This window comes from Rhinoderma darwinii (assembly GCF_050947455.1).
Source record: "Rhinoderma darwinii isolate aRhiDar2 chromosome 5 unlocalized genomic scaffold, aRhiDar2.hap1 SUPER_5_unloc_39, whole genome shotgun sequence".
Taxonomy (NCBI): domain Eukaryota; kingdom Metazoa; phylum Chordata; class Amphibia; order Anura; family Rhinodermatidae; genus Rhinoderma; species Rhinoderma darwinii.
The window spans coordinates 683,550-709,139 of NW_027461797.1; the positions used below are offsets into that span (position 1 = coordinate 683,550).

The following is a 25,590-nucleotide window of genomic DNA, read 5'->3' on the forward strand; positions in this document are numbered from 1 at the left end:
ACTTACCTAAAAGGGAGGGCGGAGAGAAGACAAGGAAGGTGAATGAGGTGTTCCAATGTGAAATGCCGGAAACACAGAAACACAGACGACACACAACAAGAGGTGGCAATCTATTCATTAATTGCATTTAATCAATGAGCTCATTATTACTCATGCATTGTCCAACAGGTGTTGAAATAATGGGATTAAAAGGGGAGATCCCTTCAGAAAGACAGAAACAATAGCAAAGACAAAAAACACTTTTGGAATCTGCTTTTAGTCAACACATAAGGAAAGGGTGCACCGGTCCTGGAAATACTGCAATACCAGGTCAATGCGTGGAGTGGACAGAGCAAGCTCTATTTCCATCTCCCTGTTCTAAAAATCCATTTAATATATGGTCCCCAGATAGGGGACGTATCAGATATTAAACTGATAAGAACAGATACTACACTTGATCTTAGCCAAAAGGCCGAGAAGCGATAACCCGAACGGGCCGCGCGTTGCCCGAGCCTGCCCGATACTGCTGTTCAGCCCTTGCAGCGATTCAGCCTACTTCTAGGCAATTCCATGGGGCCCTGCAGGCTCACACACTCACAGCTACACGGGAGGTGAATAAAGGCCGGAGAGGAAGCCAGACAGGATTTGCTTCTTTTGCTTGCACCACAATGCAGTGCTGAAAGAGGAGGAATCTACATAAAAACGCCTTCCTGGCAACGCCCAAATGCCCTGCTGCCATGCAGATAAACACTGGCAGCGGCAGCAAGTGCATGCCCACAGCCACCCCTTGTTCCTTCACACCTTGTATCAGCTGTAATCCAGTCCAGTCCAGTGCTGCCTGCTGAGCAGCACTGACCAACACTGCCTGGGCCCAGGCTTTTATCTCTGAGGCCCCATTATGATGTCAGAAAGCTGGCTCTGGAATCCTGAGGGCTCCACTATGACACGTGCAAAGTTCCGTCTGAACTTTATATAAGACGGTGAGGCTCAGTCAGTCACTCAGTGTTGCCTGAGAGGGCAACACTGCAACAGCCGGCCGCCAGGCTGTCTTTTTTTTGCACAGCTAGTTGCCTCCAGGAGGCCACAAGAGGGAGACAAGGGACTGCAAAATGGAAAATAGGCATCCACCAACTTTACAGACAACTTCTCCTTGCTCCTACAACCTCCATCCTTGCACAGTTTGTTATTCTTCTAGGTAACATAGTAACAAATCCAAATTGCTGCTCTCTTTGTAGGCAAGCAAGGCTTTGTTGCAACTGCAATTCTTACTTCTTCTTGAAATGTAGGGACGACAGTACATTCCATCACATCCATCTAGTGTACATAGGTCCATTGTGGCGGGCAGGCGAGCGGGCGGGCTGCTTTATTGGCTGTTTGCTGTTCCCCTACTCCACTCCACTATTTGACTGTTGTGCTGCATCAATCAATCAATCAATCAATCAATCAATCAATCAATCAATCAATCAATCAATCAGTGGCTGGCTCAGGTGCAGCTCTTTAACTTACCTAAAAGGGAGGGCGGAGAGAAGACAAGGAAGGTGAATGAGGTGTTCCAATGTGAAATGCCGGAAACACAGAAACACAGACGACACACAACAAGAGGTGGCAATCTATTCATTAATTGCATTTAATCAATGAGCTCATTATCACTCATGCATTGTCCAACAGGTGTTGAAATAATGGGATTAAAAGGGGAGATCCCTTCAGAAAGACAGAAACAATAGCAAAGACAAAAAACACTTTTGGAATCTGCTTTTAGTCAACACATAAGGAAAGGGTGCACCGGTCCTGGAAATACTGCAATACCAGGTCAATGCGTGGAGTGGACAGAGCAAGCTCTATTTCCATCTCCCTGTTCTAAAAATCCATTTAATATATGGTCCCCAGATAGGGGACGTATCAGATATTAAACTGATAAGAACAGATACTACACTTGATCTTAGCCAAAAGGCCGAGAAGCGATAACCCGAACGGGCCGCGCGTTGCCCGAGCCTGCCCGATACTGCTGTTCAGCCCTTGCAGCGATTCAGCCTACTTCTAGGCAATTCCATGGGGCCCTGCAGGCTCACACACTCACAGCTACACGGGAGGTGAATAAAGGCCGGAGAGGAAGCCAGACAGGATTTGCTTCTTTTGCTTGCACCACAATGCAGTGCTGAAAGAGGAGGAATCTACATAAAAACGCCTTCCTGGCAACGCCCAAATGCCCTGCTGCCATGCAGATAAACACTGGCAGCGGCAGCAAGTGCATGCCCACAGCCACCCCTTGTTCCTTCACACCTTGTATCAGCTGTAATCCAGTCCAGTCCAGTGCTGCCTGCTGAGCAGCACTGACCAACACTGCCTGGGCCCAGGCTTTTATCTCTGATGCCCCATTATGATGTCAGAAAGCTGGCTCTGGAATCCTGAGGGCTCCACTATGACACGTGCAAAGTTCCGTCTGAACTTTATATAAGACGGTGAGGCTCAGTCAGTCACTCAGTGTTGCCTGAGAGGGCAACACTGCAACAGCCGGCCGCCAGGCTGTCTTTTTTTTGCACAGCTAGTTGCCTCCAGGAGGCCACAAGAGGGAGACAAGGGACTGCAAAATGGAAAATAGGCATCCACCAACTTTACAGACAACTTCTCCTTGCTCCTACAACCTCCATCCTTGCACAGTTTGTTATTCTTCTAGGTAACATAGTAACAAATCCAAATTGCTGCTCTCTTTGTAGGCAAGCAAGGCTTTGTTGCAACTGCAATTCTTACTTCTTCTTGAAATGTAGGGACGACAGTACATTCCATCACATCCATCTAGTGTACACAGGTAGGTCCATTGTGGCGGGCAGGCGAGCGGGCGGGCTGCTTTATTGGCTGTTTGCTGTTCCCCTACTCCACTCCACTATTTGACTGTTGTGCTGCATCAATCAATCAATCAATCAATCAATCAATCAATCAATCAATCAGTGGCTGGCTCAGGTGCAGCTCTTTAACTTACCTAAAAGGGAGGGCGGAGAGAAGACAAGGAAGGTGAATGAGGTGTTCCAATGTGAAATGCCGGAAACACAGAAACACAGACGACACACAACAAGAGGTGGCAATCTATTCATTAATTGCATTTAATCAATGAGCTCATTATCACTCATGCATTGTCCAACAGGTGTTGAAATAATGGGATTAAAAGGGGAGATCCCTTCAGAAAGACAGAAACAATAGCAAAGACAAAAAACACTTTTGGAATCTGCTTTTAGTCAACACATAAGGAAAGGGTGCACCGGTCCTGGAAATACTGCAATACCAGGTCAATGCGTGGAGTGGACAGAGCAAGCTCTATTTCCATCTCCCTGTTCTAAAAATCCATTTAATATATGGTCCCCAGATAGGGGACGTATCAGATATTAAACTGATAAGAACAGATACTACACTTGATCTTAGCCAAAAGGCCGAGAAGCGATAACCCGAACGGGCCGCGCGTTGCCCGAGCCTGCCCGATACTGCTGTTCAGCCCTTGCAGCGATTCAGCCTACTTCTAGGCAATTCCATGGGGCCCTGCAGGCTCACACACTCACAGCTACACGGGAGGTGAATAAAGGCCGGAGAGGAAGCCAGACAGGATTTGCTTCTTTTGCTTGCACCACAATGCAGTGCTGAAAGAGGAGGAATCTACATAAAAACGCCTTCCTGGCAACGCCCAAATGCCCTGCTGCCATGCAGATAAACACTGGCAGCGGCAGCAAGTGCATGCCCACAGCCACCCCTTGTTCCTTCACACCTTGTATCAGCTGTAATCCAGTCCAGTCCAGTGCTGCCTGCTGAGCAGCACTGACCAACACTGCCTGGGCCCAGGCTTTTATCTCTGAGGCCCCATTATGATGTCAGAAAGCTGGCTCTGGAATCCTGAGGGCTCCACTATGACACGTGCAAAGTTCCGTCTGAACTTTATATAAGACGGTGAGGCTCAGTCAGTCACTCAGTGTTGCCTGAGAGGGCAACACTGCAACAGCCGGCCGCCAGGCTGTCTTTTTTTTGCACAGCTAGTTGCCTCCAGGAGGCCACAAGAGGGAGACAAGGGACTGCAAAATGGAAAATAGGCATCCACCAACTTTACAGACAACTTCTCCTTGCTCCTACAACCTCCATCCTTGCACAGTTTGTTATTCTTCTAGGTAACATAGTAACAAATCCAAATTGCTGCTCTCTTTGTAGGCAAGCAAGGCTTTGTTGCAACTGCAATTCTTACTTCTTCTTGAAATGTAGGGACGACAGTACATTCCATCACATCCATCTAGTGTACACAGGTAGGTCCATTGTGGCGGGCAGGCGAGCGGGCGGGCTGCTTTATTGGCTGTTTGCTGTTCCCCTACTCCACTCCACTATTTGACTGTTGTGCTGCATCAATCAATCAATCAATCAATCAATCAATCAATCAATCAATCAATCAATCAATCAGTGGCTGGCTCAGGTGCAGCTCTTTAACTTACCTAAAAGGGAGGGCGGAGAGAAGACAAGGAAGGTGAATGAGGTGTTCCAATGTGAAATGCCGGAAACACAGAAACACAGACGACACACAACAAGAGGTGGCAATCTATTCATTAATTGCATTTAATCAATGAGCTCATTATCACTCATGCATTGTCCAACAGGTGTTGAAATAATGGGATTAAAAGGGGAGATCCCTTCAGAAAGACAGAAACAATAGCAAAGACAAAAAACACTTTTGGAATCTGCTTTTAGTCAACACATAAGGAAAGGGTGCACCGGTCCTGGAAATACTGCAATACCAGGTCAATGCGTGGAGTGGACAGAGCAAGCTCTATTTCCATCTCCCTGTTCTAAAAATCCATTTAATATATGGTCCCCAGATAGGGGACGTATCAGATATTAAACTGATAAGAACAGATACTACACTTGATCTTAGCCAAAAGGCCGAGAAGCGATAACCCGAACGGGCCGCGCGTTGCCCGAGCCTGCCCGATACTGCTGTTCAGCCCTTGCAGCGATTCAGCCTACTTCTAGGCAATTCCATGGGGCCCTGCAGGCTCACACACTCACAGCTACACGGGAGGTGAATAAAGGCCGGAGAGGAAGCCAGACAGGATTTGCTTCTTTTGCTTGCACCACAATGCAGTGCTGAAAGAGGAGGAATCTACATAAAAACGCCTTCCTGGCAACGCCCAAATGCCCTGCTGCCATGCAGATAAACACTGGCAGCGGCAGCAAGTGCATGCCCACAGCCACCCCTTGTTCCTTCACACCTTGTATCAGCTGTAATCCAGTCCAGTCCAGTGCTGCCTGCTGAGCAGCACTGACCAACACTGCCTGGGCCCAGGCTTTTATCTCTGAGGCCCCATTATGATGTCAGAAAGCTGGCTCTGGAATCCTGAGGGCTCCACTATGACACGTGCAAAGTTCCGTCTGAACTTTATATAAGACGGTGAGGCTCAGTCAGTCACTCAGTGTTGCCTGAGAGGGCAACACTGCAACAGCCGGCCGCCAGGCTGTCTTTTTTTTGCACAGCTAGTTGCCTCCAGGAGGCCACAAGAGGGAGACAAGGGACTGCAAAATGGAAAATAGGCATCCACCAACTTTACAGACAACTTCTCCTTGCTCCTACAACCTCCATCCTTGCACAGTTTGTTATTCTTCTAGGTAACATAGTAACAAATCCAAATTGCTGCTCTCTTTGTAGGCAAGCAAGGCTTTGTTGCAACTGCAATTCTTACTTCTTCTTGAAATGTAGGGACGACAGTACATTCCATCACATCCATCTAGTGTACACAGGTAGGTCCATTGTGGCGGGCAGGCGAGCGGGCGGGCTGCTTTATTGGCTGTTTGCTGTTCCCCTACTCCACTCCACTATTTGACTGTTGTGCTGCATCAATCAATCAATCAATCAATCAATCAATCAATCAATCAGTGGCTGGCTCAGGTGCAGCTCTTTAACTTACCTAAAAGGGAGGGCGGAGAGAAGACAAGGAAGGTGAATGAGGTGTTCCAATGTGAAATGCCGGAAACACAGAAACACAGACGACACACAACAAGAGGTGGCAATCTATTCATTAATTGCATTTAATCAATGAGCTCATTATCACTCATGCATTGTCCAACAGGTGTTGAAATAATGGGATTAAAAGGGGAGATCCCTTCAGAAAGACAGAAACAATAGCAAAGACAAAAAACACTTTTGGAATCTGCTTTTAGTCAACACATAAGGAAAGGGTGCACCGGTCCTGGAAATACTGCAATACCAGGTCAATGCGTGGAGTGGACAGAGCAAGCTCTATTTCCATCTCCCTGTTCTAAAAATCCATTTAATATATGGTCCCCAGATAGGGGACGTATCAGATATTAAACTGATAAGAACAGATACTACACTTGATCTTAGCCAAAAGGCCGAGAAGCGATAACCCGAACGGGCCGCGCGTTGCCCGAGCCTGCCCGATACTGCTGTTCAGCCCTTGCAGCGATTCAGCCTACTTCTAGGCAATTCCATGGGGCCCTGCAGGCTCACACACTCACAGCTACACGGGAGGTGAATAAAGGCCGGAGAGGAAGCCAGACAGGATTTGCTTCTTTTGCTTGCACCACAATGCAGTGCTGAAAGAGGAGGAATCTACATAAAAACGCCTTCCTGGCAACGCCCAAATGCCCTGCTGCCATGCAGATAAACACTGGCAGCGGCAGCAAGTGCATGCCCACAGCCACCCCTTGTTCCTTCACACCTTGTATCAGCTGTAATCCAGTCCAGTCCAGTGCTGCCTGCTGAGCAGCACTGACCAACACTGCCTGGGCCCAGGCTTTTATCTCTGAGGCCCCATTATGATGTCAGAAAGCTGGCTCTGGAATCCTGAGGGCTCCACTATGACACGTGCAAAGTTCCGTCTGAACTTTATATAAGACGGTGAGGCTCAGTCAGTCACTCAGTGTTGCCTGAGAGGGCAACACTGCAACAGCCGGCCGCCAGGCTGTCTTTTTTTTGCACAGCTAGTTGCCTCCAGGAGGCCACAAGAGGGAGACAAGGGACTGCAAAATGGAAAATAGGCATCCACCAACTTTACAGACAACTTCTCCTTGCTCCTACAACCTCCATCCTTGCACAGTTTGTTATTCTTCTAGGTAACATAGTAACAAATCCAAATTGCTGCTCTCTTTGTAGGCAAGCAAGGCTTTGTTGCAACTGCAATTCTTACTTCTTCTTGAAATGTAGGGACGACAGTACATTCCATCACATCCATCTAGTGTACACAGGTAGGTCCATTGTGGCGGGCAGGCGAGCGGGCGGGCTGCTTTATTGGCTGTTTGCTGTTCCCCTACTCCACTCCACTATTTGACTGTTGTGCTGCATCAATCAATCAATCAATCAATCAATCAATCAATCAATCAATCAGTGGCTGGCTCAGGTGCAGCTCTTTAACTTACCTAAAAGGGAGGGCGGAGAGAAGACAAGGAAGGTGAATGAGGTGTTCCAATGTGAAATGCCGGAAACACAGAAACACAGACTACACACAACAAGAGGTGGCAATCTATTCATTAATTGCATTTAATCAATGAGCTCATTATCACTCATGCATTGTCCAACAGGTGTTGAAATAATGGGATTAAAAGGGGAGATCCCTTCAGAAAGACAGAAACAATAGCAAAGACAAAAAACACTTTTGGAATCTGCTTTTAGTCAACACATAAGGAAAGGGTGCACCGGTCCTGGAAATACTGCAATACCAGGTCAATGCGTGGAGTGGACAGAGCAAGCTCTATTTCCATCTCCCTGTTCTAAAAATCCATTTAATATATGGTCCCCAGATAGGGGACGTATCAGATATTAAACTGATAAGAACAGATACTACACTTGATCTTAGCCAAAAGGCCGAGAAGCGATAACCCGAACGGGCCGCGCGTTGCCCGAGCCTGCCCGATACTGCTGTTCAGCCCTTGCAGCGATTCAGCCTACTTCTAGGCAATTCCATGGGGCCCTGCAGGCTCACACACACAGCTACACGGGAGGTGAATAAAGGCCGGAGAGGAAGCCAGACAGGATTTGCTTCTTTTGCTTGCACCACAATGCAGTGCTGAAAGAGGAGGAATCTACATAAAAACGCCTTCCTGGCAACGCCCAAATGCCCTGCTGCCATGCAGATAAACACTGGCAGCGGCAGCAAGTGCATGCCCACAGCCACCCCTTGTTCCTTCACACCTTGTATCAGCTGTAATCCAGTCCAGTCCAGTGCTGCCTGCTGAGCAGCACTGACCAACACTGCCTGGGCCCAGGCATCTCTGAGGCCCCATTATGATGTCAGAAAGCTGGCTCTGGAATCCTGAGGGCTCCACTATGACACGTGCAAAGTTCCGTCTGAACTTTATATAAGACGGTGAGGCTCAGTCAGTCACTCAGTGTTGCCTGAGAGGGCAACACTGCAACAGCCGGCCGCCAGGCTGTCTTTTTTTTGCACAGCTAGTTGCCTCCAGGAGGCCACAAGAGGGAGACAAGGGACTGCAAAATGGAAAATAGGCATCCACCAACTTTACAGACAACTTCTCCTTGCTCCTACAACCTCCATCCTTGCACAGTTTGTTATTCTTCTAGGTAACATAGTAACAAATCCAAATTGCTGCTCTCTTTGTAGGCAAGCAAGGCTTTGTTGCAACTGCAATTCTTACTTCTTCTTGAAATGTAGGGACGACAGTACATTCCATCACATCCATCTAGTGTACACAGGTAGGTCCATTGTGGCGGGCAGGCGAGCGGGCGGGCTGCTTTATTGGCTGTTTGCTGTTCCCCTACTCCACTCCACTATTTGACTGTTGTGCTGCATCAATCAATCAATCAATCAATCAATCAATCAATCAATCAATCAATCAATCGCTGGCTCAGGTGCAGCTCTTTAACTTACCTAAAAGGGAGGGCGGAGAGAAGACAAGGAAGGTGAATGAGGTGTTCCAATGTGAAATGCCGGAAACACAGAAACACAGACGACACACAACAAGAGGTGGCAATCTATTCATTAATTGCATTTAATCAATGAGCTCATTATCACTCATGCATTGTCCAACAGGTGTTGAAATAATGGGATTAAAAGGGGAGATCCCTTCAGAAAGACAGAAACAATAGCAAAGACAAAAAACACTTTTGGAATCTGCTTTTAGTCAACACATAAGGAAAGGGTGCACCGGTCCTGGAAATACTGCAATACCAGGTCAATGCGTGGAGTGGACAGAGCAAGCTCTATTTCCATCTCCCTGTTCTAAAAATCCATTTAATATATGGTCCCCAGATAGGGGACGTATCAGATATTAAACTGATAAGAACAGATACTACACTTGATCTTAGCCAAAAGGCCGAGAAGCGATAACCCGAACGGGCCGCGCGTTGCCCGAGCCTGCCCGATACTGCTGTTCAGCCCTTGCAGCGATTCAGCCTACTTCTAGGCAATTCCATGGGGCCCTGCAGGCTCACACACTCACAGCTACACGGGAGGTGAATAAAGGCCGGAGAGGAAGCCAGACAGGATTTGCTTCTTTTGCTTGCACCACAATGCAGTGCTGAAAGAGGAGGAATCTACATAAAAACGCCTTCCTGGCAACGCCCAAATGCCCTGCTGCCATGCAGATAAACACTGGCAGCGGCAGCAAGTGCATGCCCACAGCCACCCCTTGTTCCTTCACACCTTGTATCAGCTGTAATCCAGTCCAGTCCAGTGCTGCCTGCTGAGCAGCACTGACCAACACTGCCTGGGCCCAGGCTTTTATCTCTGAGGCCCCATTATGATGTCAGAAAGCTGGCTCTGGAATCCTGAGGGCTCCACTATGACACGTGCAAAGTTCCGTCTGAACTTTATATAAGACGGTGAGGCTCAGTCAGTCACTCAGTGTTGCCTGAGAGGGCAACACTGCAACAGCCGGCCGCCAGGCTGTCTTTTTTTTGCACAGCTAGTTGCCTCCAGGAGGCCACAAGAGGGAGACAAGGGACTGCAAAATGGAAAATAGGCATCCACCAACTTTACAGACAACTTCTCCTTGCTCCTACAACCTCCATCCTTGCACAGTTTGTTATTCTTCTAGGTAACATAGTAACAAATCCAAATTGCTGCTCTCTTTGTAGGCAAGCAAGGCTTTGTTGCAACTGCAATTCTTACTTCTTCTTGAAATGTAGGGACGACAGTACATTCCATCACATCCATCTAGTGTACACAGGTAGGTCCATTGTGGCGGGCAGGCGAGCGGGCGGGCTGCTTTATTGGCTGTTTGCTGTTCCCCTACTCCACTCCACTATTTGACTGTTGTGCTGCAATCAATCAATCAATCAATCAATCAATCAATCAATCAGTGGCTGGCTCAGGTGCAGCTCTTTAACTTACCTAAAAGGGAGGGCGGAGAAAAGACAAGGAAGGTGAATGAGGTGTTCCAATGTGAAATGCCGGAAACACAGAAACACAGACGACACACAACAAGAGGTGGCAATCTATTCATTAATTGCATTTAATCAATGAGCTCATTATCACTCATGCATTGTCCAACAGGTGTTGAAATAATGGGATTAAAAGGGGAGATCCCTTCAGAAAGACAGAAACAATAGCAAAGACAAAAAACACTTTTGGAATCTGCTTTTAGTCAACACATAAGGAAAGGGTGCACCGGTCCTGGAAATACTGCAATACCAGGTCAATGCGTGGAGTGGACAGAGCAAGCTCTATTTCCATCTCCCTGTTCTAAAAATCCATTTAATATATGGTCCCCAGATAGGGGACGTATCAGATATTAAACTGATAAGAACAGATACTACACTTGATCTTAGCCAAAAGGCCGAGAAGCGATAACCCGAACGGGCCGCGCGTTGCCCGAGCCTGCCCGATACTGCTGTTCAGCCCTTGCAGCGATTCAGCCTACTTCTAGGCAATTCCATGGGGCCCTGCAGGCTCACACACTCACAGCTACACGGGAGGTGAATAAAGGCCGGAGAGGAAGCCAGACAGGATTTGCTTCTTTTGCTTGCACCACAATGCAGTGCTGAAAGAGGAGGAATCTACATAAAAACGCCTTCCTGGCAACGCCCAAATGCCCTGCTGCCATGCAGATAAACACTGGCAGCGGCAGCAAGTGCATGCCCACAGCCACCCCTTGTTCCTTCACACCTTGTATCAGCTGTAATCCAGTCCAGTCCAGTGCTGCCTGCTGAGCAGCACTGACCAACACTGCCTGGGCCCAGGCTTTTATCTCTGAGGCCCCATTATGATGTCAGAAAGCTGGCTCTGGAATCCTGAGGGCTCCACTATGACACGTGCAAAGTTCCGTCTGAACTTTATATAAGACGGTGAGGCTCAGTCAGTCACTCAGTGTTGCCTGAGAGGGCAACACTGCAACAGCCGGCCGCCAGGCTGTCTTTTTTTTGCACAGCTAGTTGCCTCCAGGAGGCCACAAGAGGGAGACAAGGGACTGCAAAATGGAAAATAGGCATCCACCAACTTTACAGACAACTTCTCCTTGCTCCTACAACCTCCATCCTTGCACAGTTTGTTATTCTTCTAGGTAACATAGTAACAAATCCAAATTGCTGCTCTCTTTGTAGGCAAGCAAGGCTTTGTTGCAACTGCAATTCTTACTTCTTCTTGAAATGTAGGGACGACAGTACATTCCATCACATCCATCTAGTGTACACAGGTAGGTCCATTGTGGCGGGCAGGCGAGCGGGCGGGCTGCTTTATTGGCTGTTTGCTGTTCCCCTACTCCACTCCACTATTTGACTGTTGTGCTGCATCAATCAATCAATCAATCAATCAATCAATCAATCAATCAATCAATCAATCAGTGGCTGGCTCAGGTGCAGCTCTTTAACTTACCTAAAAGGGAGGGCGGAGAGAAGACAAGGAAGGTGAATGAGGTGTTCCAATGTGAAATGCCGGAAACACAGAAACACAGACGACACACAACAAGAGGTGGCAATCTATTCATTAATTGCATTTAATCAATGAGCTCATTATCACTCATGCATTGTCCAACAGGTGTTGAAATAATGGGATTAAAAGGGGAGATCCCTTCAGAAAGACAGAAACAATAGCAAAGACAAAAAACACTTTTGGAATCTGCTTTTAGTCAACACATAAGGAAAGGGTGCACCGGTCCTGGAAATACTGCAATACCAGGTCAATGCGTGGAGTGGACAGAGCAAGCTCTATTTCCATCTCCCTGTTCTAAAAATCCATTTAATATATGGTCCCCAGATAGGGGACGTATCAGATATTAAACTGATAAGAACAGATACTACACTTGATCTTAGCCAAAAGGCCGAGAAGCGATAACCCGAACGGGCCGCGCGTTGCCCGAGCCTGCCCGATACTGCTGTTCAGCCCTTGCAGCGATTCAGCCTACTTCTAGGCAATTCCATGGGGCCCTGCAGGCTCACACACTCACAGCTACACGGGAGGTGAATAAAGGCCGGAGAGGAAGCCAGACAGGATTTGCTTCTTTTGCTTGCACCACAATGCAGTGCTGAAAGAGGAGGAATCTACATAAAAACGCCTTCCTGGCAACGCCCAAATGCCCTGCTGCCATGCAGATAAACACTGGCAGCGGCAGCAAGTGCATGCCCACAGCCACCCCTTGTTCCTTCACACCTTGTATCAGCTGTAATCCAGTCCAGTCCAGTGCTGCCTGCTGAGCAGCACTGACCAACACTGCCTGGGCCCAGGCTTTTATCTCTGAGGCCCCATTATGATGTCAGAAAGCTGGCTCTGGAATCCTGAGGGCTCCACTATGACACGTGCAAAGTTCCGTCTGAACTTTATATAAGACGGTGAGGCTCAGTCAGTCACTCAGTGTTGCCTGAGAGGGCAACACTGCAACAGCCGGCCGCCAGGCTGTCTTTTTTTTGCACAGCTAGTTGCCTCCAGGAGGCCACAAGAGGGAGACAAGGGACTGCAAAATGGAAAATAGGCATCCACCAACTTTACAGACAACTTCTCCTTGCTCCTACAACCTCCATCCTTGCACAGTTTGTTATTCTTCTAGGTAACATAGTAACAAATCCAAATTGCTGCTCTCTTTGTAGGCAAGCAAGGCTTTGTTGCAACTGCAATTCTTACATCTTCTTGAAATGTAGGGACGACAGTACATTCCATCACATCCATCTAGTGTACACAGGTAGGTCCATTGTGGCGGGCAGGCGAGCGGGCGGGCTGCTTTATTGGCTGTTTGCTGTTCCCCTACTCCACTCCACTATTTGACTGTTGTACTGCATCAATCAATCAATCAATCAATCAATCAATCAATCAATCAATCAATCAATCAATCAGTGGCTGGCTCAGGTGCAGCTCTTTAACTTACCTAAAAGGGAGGGCGGAGAGAAGACAAGGAAGGTGAATGAGGTGTTCCAATGTGAAATGCCGGAAACACAGAAACACAGACGACACACAACAAGAGGTGGCAATCTATTCATTAATTGCATTTAATCAATGAGCTCATTATCACTCATGCATTGTCCAACAGGTGTTGAAATAATGGGATTAAAAGGGGAGATCCCTTCAGAAAGACAGAAACAATAGCAAAGACAAAAAACACTTTTGGAATCTGCTTTTAGTCAACACATAAGGAAAGGGTGCACCGGTCCTGGAAATACTGCAATACCAGGTCAATGCGTGGAGTGGACAGAGCAAGCTCTATTTCCATCTCCCTGTTCTAAAAATCCATTTAATATATGGTCCCCAGATAGGGGACGTATCAGATATTAAACTGATAAGAACAGATACTACACTTGATCTTAGCCAAAAGGCCGAGAAGCGATAACCCGAACGGGCCGCGCGTTGCCCGAGCCTGCCCGATACTGCTGTTCAGCCCTTGCAGCGATTCAGCCTACTTCTAGGCAATTCCATGGGGCCCTGCAGGCTCACACACTCACAGCTACACGGGAGGTGAATAAAGGCCGGAGAGGAAGCCAGACAGGATTTGCTTCTTTTGCTTGCACCACAATGCAGTGCTGAAAGAGGAGGAATCTACATAAAAACGCCTTCCTGGCAACGCCCAAATGCCCTGCTGCCATGCAGATAAACACTGGCAGCGGCAGCAAGTGCATGCCCACAGCCACCCCTTGTTCCTTCACACCTTGTATCAGCTGTAATCCAGTCCAGTCCAGTGCTGCCTGCTGAGCAGCACTGACCAACACTGCCTGGGCCCAGGCTTTTATCTCTGAGGCCCCATTATGATGTCAGAAAGCTGGCTCTGGAATCCTGAGGGCTCCACTATGACACGTGCAAAGTTCCGTCTGAACTTTATATAAGACGGTGAGGCTCAGTCAGTCACTCAGTGTTGCCTGAGAGGGCAACACTGCAACAGCCGGCCGCCAGGCTGTCTTTTTTTTGCACAGCTAGTTGCCTCCAGGAGGCCACAAGAGGGAGACAAGGGACTGCAAAATGGAAAATAGGCATCCACCAACTTTACAGACAACTTCTCCTTGCTCCTACAACCTCCATCCTTGCACAGTTTGTTATTCTTCTAGGTAACATAGTAACAAATCCAAATTGCTGCTCTCTTTGTAGGCAAGCAAGGCTTTGTTGCAACTGCAATTCTTACTTCTTCTTGAAATGTAGGGACGACAGTACATTCCATCACATCCATCTAGTGTACACAGGTAGGTCCATTGTGGCGGGCAGGCGAGCGGGCGGGCTGCTTTATTGGCTGTTTGCTGTTCCCCTACTCCACTCCACTATTTGACTGTTGTGCTGCATCAATCAATCAATCAATCAATCAATCAATCAGTGGCTGGCTCAGGTGCAGCTCTTTAACTTACCTAAAAGGGAGGGCGGAGAGAAGACAAGGAAGGTGAATGAGGTGTTCCAATGTGAAATGCCGGAAACACAGAAACACAGACGACACACAACAAGAGGTGGCAATCTATTCATTAATTGCATTTAATCAATGAGCTCATTATCACTCATGCATTGTCCAACAGGTGTTGAAATAATGGGATTAAAAGGGGAGATCCCTTCAGAAAGACAGAAACAATAGCAAAGACAAAAAACACTTTTGGAATCTGCTTTTAGTCAACACATAAGGAAAGGGTGCACCGGTCCTGGAAATACTGCAATACCAGGTCAATGCGTGGAGTGGACAGAGCAAGCTCTATTTCCATCTCCCTGTTCTAAAAATCCATTTAATATATGGTCCCCAGATAGGGGACGTATCAGATATTAAACTGATAAGAACAGATACTACACTTGATCTTAGCCAAAAGGCCGAGAAGCGATAACCCGAACGGGCCGCGCGTTGCCCGAGCCTGCCCGATACTGCTGTTCAGCCCTTGCAGCGATTCAGCCTACTTCTAGGCAATTCCATGGGGCCCTGCAGGCTCACACACTCACAGCTACACGGGAGGTGAATAAAGGCCGGAGAGGAAGCCAGACAGGATTTGCTTCTTTTGCTTGCACCACAATGCAGTGCTGAAAGAGGAGGAATCTACATAAAAACGCCTTCCTGGCAACGCCCAAATGCCCTGCTGCCATGCAGATAAACACTGGCAGCGGCAGCAAGTGCATGCCCACAGCCACCCCTTGTTCCTTCACACCTTGTATCAGCTGTAATCCAGTCCAGTCCAGTGCTGCCTGCTGAGCAGCACTGACCAACACTGCCTGGGCCCAGGCTTTTATCTCTGAGGCCCCATTATGATGTCAGAAAGCTGGCTCTGGAATCCTGAGGGCTCCACTATGACACGTGCAAAGTTCCGTCTGAACTTTATATAAGACGGTGAGGCTCAGTCAGTCACTCAGTGTTGCCTGAGAGGGCAACACTGCAACAGCCGGCCGCCAGGCTGTCTTTTTTTTGCACAGCTAGTTGCCTCCAGGAGGCCACAAGAGGGAGACAAGGGACTGCAAAATGGAAAATAGGCATCCACCAACTTTACAGACAACTTCTCCTTGCTCCTACAACCTCCATCCTTGCACAGTTTGTTATTCTTCTAGGTAACATAGTAACAAATCCAAATTGCTGCTCTCTTTGTAGGCAAGCAAGGCTTTGTTGCAACTGCAATTCTTACTTCTTCTTGAAATGTAGGGACGACAGTACATTCCATCACATCCATCTAGTGTACACAGGTAGGTCCATTGTGGCGGGCAGGCGAGCGGGCGGGCTGCTTTATTGGCTGTTTGCTGTTCCCCTACTCCACTCCACTATTTGACTGTTGTGCTGCATCAATCAATCAATCAATCAATCAATCAATCAATCAATCAATCAATCAGTGGCTGGCTCAGGTGCAGCTCTTTAACTTACCTAAAAGGGAGGGCGGAGAGAAGACAAGGAAGGTGAATGAGGTGTTCCAATGTGAAATGCCGGAAACACAGAAACACAGACGACACACAACAAGAGGTGGCAATCTATTCATTAATTGCATTTAATCAATGAGCTCATTATCACTCATGCATTGTCCAACAGGTGTTGAAATAATGGGATTAAAAGGGGAGATCCCTTCAGAAAGACAGAAACAATAGCAAAGACAAAAAACACTTTTGGAATCTGCTTTTAGTCAACACATAAGGAAAGGGTGCACCGGTCCTGGAAATACTGCAATACCAGGTCAATGCGTGGAGTGGACAGAGCAAGCTCTATTTCCATCTCCCTGTTCTAAAAATCCATTTAATATATGGTCCCCAGATAGGGGACGTATCAGATATTAAACTGATAAGAACAGATACTACACTTGATCTTAGCCAAAAGGCCGAGAAGCGATAACCCGAACGGGCCGCGCGTTGCCCGAGCCTGCCCGATACTGCTGTTCAGCCCTTGCAGCGATTCAGCCTACTTCTAGGCAATTCCATGGGGCCCTGCAGGCTCACACACTCACAGCTACACGGGAGGTGAATAAAGGCCGGAGAGGAAGCCAGACAGGATTTGCTTCTTTTGCTTGCACCACAATGCAGTGCTGAAAGAGGAGGAATCTACATAAAAACGCCTTCCTGGCAACGCCCAAATGCCCTGCTGCCATGCAGATAAACACTGGCAGCGGCAGCAAGTGCATGCCCACAGCCACCCCTTGTTCCTTCACACCTTGTATCAGCTGTAATCCAGTCCAGTCCAGTGCTGCCTGCTGAGCAGCACTGACCAACACTGCCTGGGCCCAGGCTTTTATCTCTGAGGCCCCATTATGATGTCAGAAAGCTGGCTCTGGAATCCTGAGGGCTCCACTATGACACGTGCAAAGTTCCGTCTGAACTTTATATAAGACGGTGAGGCTCAGTCAGTCACTCAGTGTTGCCTGAGAGGGCAACACTGCAACAGCCGGCCGCCAGGCTGTCTTTTTTTTGCACAGCTAGTTGCCTCCAGGAGGCCACAAGAGGGAGACAAGGGACTGCAAAATGGAAAATAGGCATCCACCAACTTTACAGACAACTTCTCCTTGCTCCTACAACCTCCATCCTTGCACAGTTTGTTATTCTTCTAGGTAACATAGTAACAAATCCAAATTGCTGCTCTCTTTGTAGGCAAGCAAGGCTTTGTTGCAACTGCAATTCTTACTTCTTCTTGAAATGTAGGGACGACAGTACATTCCATCACATCCATCTAGAGTACACAGGTAGGTCCATTGTGGCGGGCAGGCGAGCGGGCGGGCTGCTTTATTGGCTGTTTGCTGTTCCCCTACTCCACTCCACTATTTGACTGTTGTGCTGCATCAATCAATCAATCAATCAATCAATCAATCAATCAATCAATCAATCAATCAATCAATCAATCAGTGGCTGGCTCAGGTGCAGCTCTTTAACTTACCTAAAAGGGAGGGCGGAGAGAAGACAAGGAAGGTGAATGAGGTGTTCCAATGTGAAATGCCGGAAACACAGAAACACAGACGACACACAACAAGAGGTGGCAATCTATTCATTAATTGCATTTAATCAATGAGCTCATTATCACTCATGCATTGTCCAACAGGTGTTGAAATAATGGGATTAAAAGGGGAGATCCCTTCAGAAAGACAGAAACAATAGCAAAGACAAAAAACACTTTTGGAATCTGCTTTTAGTCAACACATAAGGAAAGGGTGCACCGGTCCTGGAAATACTGCAATACCAGGTCAATGCGTGGAGTGGACAGAGCAAGCTCTATTTCCATCTCCCTGTTCTAAAAATCCATTTAATATATGTGTTAGGGATCTGCCAGGTACTTCATCTAGCTACACTCCTGGGATTAATCAATCCACACCTGAGGCCAGACCTGTTCGACTGACACCTTCTCCCACCAACCAGGGTGGCAGGCTCAGGAGTGGGAGAGCCTATCGCGGCCTGGTCTCTCGGAGTTAGCTCCGCCCCCTGCCCTTTATTACCTGCCCTGTGCTCTCCCTCAGTGCTTGTAATTCTTTTGGATTCCTGGCCCCACTGCTGCTTGCTCCAGCCTGCTTCTGCCGTGCTTCTGCCTTGCTGCAGTTCTGCTTGACCTGCTTTGCTTGCCCTGGCTTGCTTCTGTCTCCGTGTCCGCTCGGGTGTACTCACTTCGTCCTGGTCCTGACTGTTCGTTCGCCGCCCCGTTTCCTCGTGGCGTTCCGTGGCTACTGCCCCTTCCCTTGCGTGTTCCCTGTTTGTCTTCCTGTGCACTTAGCCAGCGTAGGGACCGCCGCCCAGTTGTACCTCGTCGCCTAGGGCGGGTCGTTGCAAGTAGGCAGGGACAGGGCGGTGGGTAGATTAGGGCTCACTTTCCCTTCACCTCCTTCCTGCCATTACATAATTACAAGCCCTTACCTAGTCTACCATTTCTCCTACGCTGACGCTTTCATGGACCCCCTTGAGACCCTGACCCAGCAGATGCAGGGCCTCTCCCTACAGGTCCAGGCCCTGGCCCAAAGGGTCAATCAGGGTGACGCTGCTTTAGTAGTACCCCTCACCTCACCTCTAGAACCCGACCTCAAGTTACCTGACCGGTTTTCAGGGGACCGTAAGACGTTTCTCTCCTTCCGGGAGAGTTGCAGACTGTATTTCCGCCTAAAGCCCCACTCCTCAGGTTCCGAGAACCAGCGGGTGGGTATCATTATATCCCGACTCCAGGAAGGGCCCCAAGAGTGGGCCTTCTCCTTGGCTCCTGACGCCCCTGAACTTTCCTCTGTTGATCGTTTTTTCTCTGCCCTCGGACTCATTTACGACGAGACTGACAGGACTGCTTTAGCCGAGAGTCAGCTGGTGACCTTACGTCAGGGTAGAAGACCGGTTGAGGAATACTGTTCTGATTTTAGGAAGTGGTGCGTAGCTTCTCAGTGGAACGATCCGGCCCTAAGGTGCCAGTTTAGGTTAGGATTATCTGACGCCCTGAAGGATCTGCTGGTTAGCTACCCCTCGCCTGACTCCCTTGACCAGGTTATGGCCCTAGCAGTACGACTTGACCGACGTCTCAGGGAACGTCAGCTAGAACGCTTCAGTGTGCTCCCCTCTGACTTTTCTGCGATTCCCCCCGAGGTCCCGTCTCCTCGCCCCTCCACGGAGGACTCGGAGGTACCTATGCAACTCGGGGCCTCCATGTCCCCTCGACAACGTAGGGAGTTTCGCAGAATGAATGGTCTCTGCTTCTACTGTGGGGACGACAAGCATCTACTGAACACCTGTCCCAGGCGCAAGAATAAGAAGCCGGAAAACTTCCGCGCCTAAGTGATCATCGGGGAGGTCACTTGGGCGCACAGGTATTTCCCGTTAATGTGAAACGCAATAAAATTTTGCTTCCCTTTCAGGTCTCGTTTGCTGGCCGGTCTGCCACGGGCAGTGCTTTCGTGGATTCTGGCTCATCTGCTAATATCATGTCTGTGGAATTTGCTATGTCTCTAAAGATGCCTTGTATTGATTTACCTTATCCTATCCCTGTAGTAGGAATCGACTCAACACCCCTTGCTAATGGTTATTTTACTCAGCATACTCCTGTTTTTGAACTCCTGGTTGGCTCCATGCATTTGGAGCAGTGCTCTGTACTGGTGATGCAGGGATTATCGTCTGATCTGGTTTTAGGCCTTCCCTGGTTGCAGTTGCATAATCCCACATTTGATTGGAATACTGGGGATCTCACCAAATGGGGTAATGAATGTCTGATGTCATGTCTTTCTGTTAACTCTATTTCTCCCCGGGAGGAGGTAAACACGCTTCCTGAGTTTGTTCAGGACTTCGCCGATGTGTTTTCTAAGGAGGCCTCCGAGGTGTTGCCCCCCCATAGAGATTACGATTGCGCTATCGATTTGGTGCCTGGTGCCAAGCTTCCTAAGGGTAGGATATTTAATCTTTCATGTCCTGAACGTGAAGCGATGAGGGTGTATATCCAAGAATGCCTGGCCAAGGGTTTCATTCGCCCCTCGACTTCTCCTGTAGGTGCTGGCTTCTTCTTCGTGGGGAAGAAGGATGGTGGTCTTAGGCCGTGCATTGATTATCGTAACCTGAATAAGGTCACCGTAAGGAACCAGTACCCACTTCCTTTGATTCCGGATCTTTTTAATCAGGTTCAGGGAGCCCAATGGTTTTCTAAGTTCGATCTACGGGGGGCATATAACCTTATCCGCATCAAAGAGGGGGATGAGTGGAAAACTGCGTTCAACACACCCGAGGGTCATTTCGAATACCTGGTCATGCCCTTTGGGTTGTGTAATGCCCCTGCTGTCTTCCAGAATTTTATTAATGAAATCCTGAGAGAGTACCTGGGTAATTTTCTTGTTGTGTACCTTGATGACATACTGGTGTTTTCCAAGGACTGGTCCTCCCACGTGGAGCATGTCAGGAAGGTGCTCCAGGTCCTTCGGGAGAATAATCTGTTTGCTAAGACTGAAAAATGTGTCTTTGGGGTACAGGAGATACCATTTTTAGGGCAAATCCTCACTCCTCATGAATTCCGCATGGACCCTGCCAAGGTTCAAGCTGTGGCGGAATGGGTCCAACCTGCCTCCCTTAAGGCGTTACAGTGTTTTTTAGGGTTCGCCAACTATTACAGGAGATTTATTGCCAACTTCTCGGTCGTCGCTAAGCCTCTTACGGACCTTACCCGCAAGGGTGCCGATGTCCTCCATTGGCCCCCTGAGGCCGTCCAGGCCTTTGAGACTCTCAAGAAGTGCTTTATCTCGGCCCCCGTGCTGATTCAGCCCAACCAAGAGGAGCCATTTATTGTGGAGGTTGACGCTTCCGAGGTGGGAGTGGGGGCCGTCCTGTCCCAGGGTACCAGCTCCCTCACCCATCTCCGCCCCTGTGCTTACTTCTCTAGGAAGTTTTCGCCCACGGAGAGTAACTATGATATTGGCAACCGCGAACTTCTAGCCATTAAATGGGCTTTTGAGGAGTGGCGGCACTTCCTGGAGGGGGCCAGACACCAGGTAACGGTCCTTACGGATCACAAGAATCTGGTTTTCCTAGAATCGGCCCGGAGGCTTAATCCTAGACAAGCTCGGTGGGCACTATTCTTTACCAGATTTAATTTCTTGGTTACCTATAGGGCTGGGTCCAAGAATATTAAGGCTGACGCTCTGTCACGTAGTTTCATGGCCAATCCTCCTTCCGAGAAGGATCCCGCTTGTATTTTACCCCCTGGTATAATCGTCTCTGCCACGGATTCTGATTTAGCTTCTGATATCGCGGCTGATCAGGGTGCAGCTCCCGGGAACGTCCCTGGGGACAAACTGTTTGTTCCCCTGCAATACCGGCTGAGGGTACTCAGGGAAAACCATGACTCCGCTCTATCCGGTCATCCTGGCATCTTGGGCACCAAACACCTCATTACCAGAAACTATTGGTGGCCTGGGTTGCCTAAAGATGTTAGGGCTTACGTCGCCGCTTGTGAGGTTTGCGCTAGGTCCAAAACCCCTAGGTCCCGACCTGCGGGCCTACTACGTTCCTTGCCCATTCCCCAGAGACCTTGGACCCATATCTCCATGGATTTTATCACCGATTTGCCTCCATCTCAGGGCAAGTCGGTGGTGTGGGTGGTAGTCGACCGCTTCAGCAAGATGTGCCACTTTGTGCCCCTTAAGAAGCTACCTAACGCCAAGACGTTAGCTTCTTTGTTTGTGAAACACATCCTGCGTCTCCATGGGGCCCCAGTCAATATCGTTTCTGACAGAGGGGTACAATTTGTTTCCTTATTTTGGAGAGCTTTTTGTAAAAAGTTGGAGATTGATCTGTCCTTCTCCTCCGCCTTCCATCCCGAAACCAATGGCCAAACGGAAAGGACCAACCAATCCCTGGAACAATATTTAAGGTGTTTCATCTCTGACTGTCAATTCGATTGGGTCTCATTCCTTCCCCTTGCTGAATTTTCCCTGAATAACCGGGTCAGTAACTCGTCAGGGGTCTCCCCGTTTTTCTGTAATTTCGGGTTTAACCCTAGGTTCTCCTCCGTCTCCCCTGGTTGTTCCAATAATCCTGAGGTAGAGGAGGTTCATCGGGAACTGTGCACTGTCTGGGCCCAGGTTCAGAAGAACCTAGAGGCGTCCCAGAGCGCACAAAAGATTCAGGCGGATAGTAGACGTTCTGCTAACCCCCGGTTTGTCGTCGGGGATTTGGTCTGGTTGTCGTCCAGGAACTTGCGCCTTAAGGTCCCGTCCAGGAAGTTTGCTCCCCGATTTATTGGACCTTATAAGATCATTGAAGTCCTCAACCCTGTATCCTTCCGTCTGGAGCTCCCCCCATCCTTTCGCATACATGACGTCTTCCATGCCTCCCTCCTTAAACGCTGCTCCCCGTACTGGTCCCCCTCGAGGATACCTCCTGTTCCCGTTCTCACCCCTGAGGGGGTGGAATTCGAGGTGGCCAAGATTATGGACAGTAGGATGGTCCAGGGCTCCCTCCAGTACCTGGTCCATTGGAGAGGATACGGGCCGGAGGAGAGGACTTGGGTACCTGCCCGTGATGTTCACGCTGGGGTATTGATCAGGAGGTTCCACCTCCTCTTCCCCACTAAACCGGGTCCCCTTAGTAAGGGTCCGGTGGCCCCTCATAAAAGGGGGAGTACTGTTAGGGATCTGCCAGGTACTTCATCTAGCTACACTCCTGGGATTAATCAATCCACACCTGAGGCCAGACCTGTTCGACTGACACCTTCTCCCACCAACCAGGGTGGCAGGCTCAGGAGTGGGAGAGCCTATCGCGGCCTGGTCTCTCGGAGTTAGCTCCGCCCCCTGCCCTTTATTACCTGCCCTGTGCTCTCCCTCAGTGCTTGTAATTCTTTTGGATTCCTGGCCCCACTGCTGCTTGCTCCAGCCTGCTTCTGCCGTGCTTCTGCCTTGCTGCAGTTCTGCTTGACCTGCTTTGCTTGCCCTGGCTTGCTTCTGTCTCCGTGTCCGCTCGGGTGTACTCACTTCGTCCTGGTCCTGACTGTTCGTTCGCCGCCCCGTTTCCTCGTGGCGTTCCGTGGCTACTGCCCCTTCCCTTGCGTGTTCCCTGTTTGTCTTCCTGTGCACTTAGCCAGCGTAGGGACCGCCGCCCAGTTGTACCTCGTCGCCTAGGGCGGGTCGTTGCAAGTAGGCAGGGACAGGGCGGTGGGTAGATTAGGGCTCACTTTCCCTTCACCTCCTTCCTGCCATTACAATATGGTCCCCAGATAGGGGACGTATCAGATATTAAACTGATAAGAACAGATACTACACTTGATCTTAGCCAAAAGGCCGAGAAGCGATAACCCGAACGGGCCGCGCGTTGCCCGAGCCTGCCCGATACTGCTGTTCAGCCCTTGCAGCGATTCAGCCTACTTCTAGGCAATTCCATGGGGCCCTGCAGGCTCACACACTCACAGCTACACGGGAGGTGAATAAAGGCCGGAGAGGAAGCCAGACAGGATTTGCTTCTTTTGCTTGCACCACAATGCAGTGCTGAAAGAGGAGGAATCTACATAAAAACGCCTTCCTGGCAACGCCCAAATGCCCTGCTGCCATGCAGATAAACACTGGCAGCGGCAGCAAGTGCATGCCCACAGCCACCCCTTGTTCCTTCACACCTTGTATCAGCTGTAATCCAGTCCAGTCCAGTGCTGCCTGCTGAGCAGCACTGACCAACACTGCCTGGGCCCAGGCTTTTATCTCTGAGGCCCCATTATGATGTCAGAAAGCTGGCTCTGGAATCCTGAGGGCTCCACTATGACACGTGCAAAGTTCCGTCTGAACTTTATATAAGACGGTGAGGCTCAGTCAGTCACTCAGTGTTGCCTGAGAGGGCAACACTGCAACAGCCGGCCGCCAGGCTGTCTTTTTTTTGCACAGCTAGTTGCCTCCAGGAGGCCACAAGAGGGAGACAAGGGACTGCAAAATGGAAAATAGGCATCCACCAACTTTACAGACAACTTCTCCTTGCTCCTACAACCTCCATCCTTGCACAGTTTGTTATTCTTCTAGGTAACATAGTAACAAATCCAAATTGCTGCTCTCTTTGTAGGCAAGCAAGGCTTTGTTGCAACTGCAATTCTTACTTCTTCTTGAAATGTAGGGACGACAGTACATTCCATCACATCCATCTAGTGTACACAGGTAGGTCCATTGTGGCGGGCAGGCGAGCGGGCGGGCTGCTTTATTGGCTGTTTGCTGTTCCCCTACTCCACTCCACTATTTGACTGTTGTGCTGCATCAATCAATCAATCAATCAATCAATCAATCAATCAATCAATCAATCAATCAATCAATCAGTGGCTGGCTCAGGTGCAGCTCTTTAACTTACCTAAAAGGGAGGGCGGAGAGAAGACAAGGAAGGTGAATGAGGTGTTCCAATGTGAAATGCCGGAAACACAGAAACACAGACGACACACAACAAGAGGTGGCAATCTATTCATTAATTGCATTTAATCAATGAGCTCATTATCACTCATGCATTGTCCAACAGGTGTTGAAATAATGGGATTAAAAGGGGAGATCCCTTCAGAAAGACAGAAACAATAGCAAAGACAAAAAACACTTTTGGAATCTGCTTTTAGTCAACACATAAGGAAAGGGTGCACCGGTCCTGGAAATACTGCAATACCAGGTCAATGCGTGGAGTGGACAGAGCAAGCTCTATTTCCATCTCCCTGTTCTAAAAATCCATTTAATATATGGTCCCCAGATAGGGGACGTATCAGATATTAAACTGATAAGAACAGATACTACACTTGATCTTAGCCAAAAGGCCGAGAAGCGATAACCCGAACGGGCCGCGCGTTGCCCGAGCCTGCCCGATACTGCTGTTCAGCCCTTGCAGCGATTCAGCCTACTTCTAGGCAATTCCATGGGGCCCTGCAGGCTCACACACTCACAGCTACACGGGAGGTGAATAAAGGCCGGAGAGGAAGCCAGACAGGATTTGCTTCTTTTGCTTGCACCACAATGCAGTGCTGAAAGAGGAGGAATCTACATAAAAACGCCTTCCTGGCAACGCCCAAATGCCCTGCTGCCATGCAGATAAACACTGGCAGCGGCAGCAAGTGCATGCCCACAGCCACCCCTTGTTCCTTCACACCTTGTATCAGCTGTAATCCAGTCCAGTCCAGTGCTGCCTGCTGAGCAGCACTGACCAACACTGCCTGGGCCCAGGCTTTTATCTCTGAGGCCCCATTATGATGTCAGAAAGCTGGCTCTGGAATCCTGAGGGCTCCACTATGACACGTGCAAAGTTCCGTCTGAACTTTATATAAGACGGTGAGGCTCAGTCAGTCACTCAGTGTTGCCTGAGAGGGCAACACTGCAACAGCCGG

The 25,590-nt window shown here is 49.0% G+C and overlaps 13 non-coding genes and 2 pseudogenes across 13 annotated transcripts; all 15 read right to left on the minus strand.

Annotated features, from left to right (window-relative positions):
• Nucleotides 1-272: 272 nt before the first annotated feature.
• On the minus strand, nt 273-463 carry LOC142692564 (U2 spliceosomal RNA). Its single transcript, XR_012860997.1, has one exon. It is a non-coding gene; the product is annotated as a U2 spliceosomal RNA (small nuclear RNA).
• A 1,288-nt stretch (nt 464-1,751) lies between these two features.
• On the minus strand, nt 1,752-1,942 carry LOC142692566 (U2 spliceosomal RNA). Its single transcript, XR_012860998.1, has one exon. It is a non-coding gene; the product is annotated as a U2 spliceosomal RNA (small nuclear RNA).
• A 1,280-nt stretch (nt 1,943-3,222) lies between these two features.
• On the minus strand, nt 3,223-3,413 carry LOC142692567 (U2 spliceosomal RNA). Its single transcript, XR_012860999.1, has one exon. It is a non-coding gene; the product is annotated as a U2 spliceosomal RNA (small nuclear RNA).
• A 1,292-nt stretch (nt 3,414-4,705) lies between these two features.
• LOC142692568 (U2 spliceosomal RNA) lies at nt 4,706-4,896 on the minus strand. The gene has a single exon (XR_012861000.1). It is a non-coding gene; the product is annotated as a U2 spliceosomal RNA (small nuclear RNA).
• Nucleotides 4,897-6,172: 1,276 nt separating this feature from the next.
• Nucleotides 6,173-6,363, minus strand: LOC142692569 (U2 spliceosomal RNA). Its single transcript, XR_012861001.1, has one exon. It is a non-coding gene; the product is annotated as a U2 spliceosomal RNA (small nuclear RNA).
• A 1,280-nt stretch (nt 6,364-7,643) lies between these two features.
• LOC142692570 (U2 spliceosomal RNA) lies at nt 7,644-7,834 on the minus strand. The gene has a single exon (XR_012861002.1). It is a non-coding gene; the product is annotated as a U2 spliceosomal RNA (small nuclear RNA).
• Nucleotides 7,835-9,112: 1,278 nt separating this feature from the next.
• On the minus strand, nt 9,113-9,303 carry LOC142692571 (U2 spliceosomal RNA). The gene has a single exon (XR_012861003.1). It is a non-coding gene; the product is annotated as a U2 spliceosomal RNA (small nuclear RNA).
• A 1,273-nt stretch (nt 9,304-10,576) lies between these two features.
• On the minus strand, nt 10,577-10,767 carry LOC142692573 (U2 spliceosomal RNA). Its single transcript, XR_012861005.1, has one exon. It is a non-coding gene; the product is annotated as a U2 spliceosomal RNA (small nuclear RNA).
• A 1,288-nt stretch (nt 10,768-12,055) lies between these two features.
• On the minus strand, nt 12,056-12,246 carry LOC142692574 (U2 spliceosomal RNA). Its single transcript, XR_012861006.1, has one exon. It is a non-coding gene; the product is annotated as a U2 spliceosomal RNA (small nuclear RNA).
• Nucleotides 12,247-13,538: 1,292 nt separating this feature from the next.
• Nucleotides 13,539-13,729, minus strand: LOC142692575 (U2 spliceosomal RNA). Its single transcript, XR_012861007.1, has one exon. It is a non-coding gene; the product is annotated as a U2 spliceosomal RNA (small nuclear RNA).
• A 1,268-nt stretch (nt 13,730-14,997) lies between these two features.
• Nucleotides 14,998-15,188, minus strand: LOC142692577 (U2 spliceosomal RNA). The gene has a single exon (XR_012861008.1). It is a non-coding gene; the product is annotated as a U2 spliceosomal RNA (small nuclear RNA).
• Nucleotides 15,189-16,472: 1,284 nt separating this feature from the next.
• On the minus strand, nt 16,473-16,663 carry LOC142692578 (U2 spliceosomal RNA). The gene has a single exon (XR_012861009.1). It is a non-coding gene; the product is annotated as a U2 spliceosomal RNA (small nuclear RNA).
• A 1,300-nt stretch (nt 16,664-17,963) lies between these two features.
• On the minus strand, nt 17,964-18,080 carry LOC142692176 (U2 spliceosomal RNA; annotated as a pseudogene).
• A 5,343-nt stretch (nt 18,081-23,423) lies between these two features.
• On the minus strand, nt 23,424-23,551 carry LOC142692172 (U2 spliceosomal RNA; annotated as a pseudogene).
• A 1,296-nt stretch (nt 23,552-24,847) lies between these two features.
• LOC142692579 (U2 spliceosomal RNA) lies at nt 24,848-25,038 on the minus strand. The gene has a single exon (XR_012861010.1). It is a non-coding gene; the product is annotated as a U2 spliceosomal RNA (small nuclear RNA).
• Between the last annotated feature and the right edge of the window lie 552 nt (nt 25,039-25,590).